Below are 1896 nucleotides of genomic sequence, written 5' to 3' on the forward strand. Positions count from 1 at the left end.
TTCATTTCTTAAAGTAATGATGGCCACTCGTTTTTCTTTACATAGCTGCTTTTTTTCTTGCCATAATACAAATTCTAACAGTCTATTCAGTAGGACTATCAGCTGTGTATCCACCAGACTTCTGCACAACACAACTGATGGTCCCAACCCCATTTATAAGGCAATATATCCCACTTATTAAACCTGACAGGGCACACCTGTGAAGTGAAAACCATTCCTGGCGACTACGTCTTGAAGCTCATCAAGAGAATGCCAAGAGTGTGCAAAGCAGTCATCAAAGCAAAAGGTGGTTACTTTGAAGAACCTAGAATATAAGACATAATTTCAGTTGTTTCACACTTTTTTGTTAAGTATATAATTCCACATGTGTTAATTCATAGTTTTGATGCCTTCAGTGTGAATGTACAATTTTCATAGTCATGAAAATACAGAAAAATCTTTAAATGAGAAGGTGTGTCCAAACTTTTGGGCTGTACTGTACTTACATTGAAAATCAATGTCAGAATGCGTGTTTGCCCGAATGGTAAAAGGGCTTTACAACTTCTTCGAGCCACTTATAAATGTGGTCCTAATGTCTAAAGGGAATCCGTCAGCAGTTCTTTTGCTATGTAATCTGAGAGCACCACGATGTGTGGTGACAGAGAGCCTGATTCCAGAGATTTGTCGTTTATTAGGTTGTGTGATGCTGTTTCAATAAAAATCAGTGTTTTATCAGCAGGAGATTATCACTACAGCATTAGGCGTTTTGTGCCTTCTAGTCAACTGCTCTATGTAACCCCGCCACCACCGCTAATTGGTAGCTTTCTGCCTATACACAGTGAATACAGGAAGCTGCCAATCAGTGGTGTGGGCAGGGTTATACAGGTCCCAGCTTTCATGCTCTTCTAGATCTGCAGCAGAGAAACAGTGACTGCATAAAAATGACAGCAAGCAGACCAGCAAGTGACACATCACTGGAATCATGTTGCTTTCAGAATACATAGCCAAAACCTGCAGAACTAAAACCTAGATTCCCTTTAAATGGCGTTCCAAATACATATTCTTCACATATCCATTGACAAGTGATAAATTGATGATCGCTGGGGGTCTGAGAGATGGATCACGAGAATAAAAGGTTCTCAAAGATCTCTGCAGTGCATTGCCATTCTGTCAGTCCATAAAGATAAAGTAAGCGCTGTCAATGCAGAAGAACCACAGCTCAATTGTCTGGGTCAGACTCATAGTGACAATAAATTTATGACATATCCTGACGGCTGATTAATGTATTTCGGGATTAAAACCCCTTTAAAAAGGGGTTATCCAGGACTAGTTTATTTTTTTTCACTATTGGTCTAAGAGCTAACAGGCAGGATGTTGCTAACTACCTGACTGTTCTGCACAGACCACTCCTGACGGCAATTCTGCGGCATCTGCTGATGTCACACTGACAGAGCAGCTGCTTCTCTTCCCTTCTGCTTTGTTGACAGGGCATCATTGCTGATGTCATGCTGATTGAAACCTGTCTTTGCGCTGCCTAACTGTTGGTCAATCAGCAGGATGGCAGTCACACCACATCAACAGAGCAGCCTGGAAGAGAAAGAGCAGCTCTGTTGACGTGAAGCAGCTGAATTACACACAGAAGCGGTCTGTGACTGCATAGATTCGGTGCCGGGGACAACAGGCAGGTATTTAGCGACAACCTGCCTGTCCGTTCTCAGTCCCATAGTATATAATTCAAAAAATAAAGTGAAAACATGATAGTCATGGATAACTCATTTATGTACATTGCTGTCATCTGTTGGATGACCACATAAGGAGAAGTAACATCATTATCGCACGGTGATGTGTGACTCTAAAAGATATTACATGGTTTAAATTATATTTGTGAACGGGCGAATGAGTGAATTACGCTCCAGC

This window comes from Ranitomeya variabilis, chromosome 4, assembly GCF_051348905.1.
Source record: "Ranitomeya variabilis isolate aRanVar5 chromosome 4, aRanVar5.hap1, whole genome shotgun sequence".
In the NCBI taxonomy this organism is placed as follows: domain Eukaryota; kingdom Metazoa; phylum Chordata; class Amphibia; order Anura; family Dendrobatidae; genus Ranitomeya; species Ranitomeya variabilis.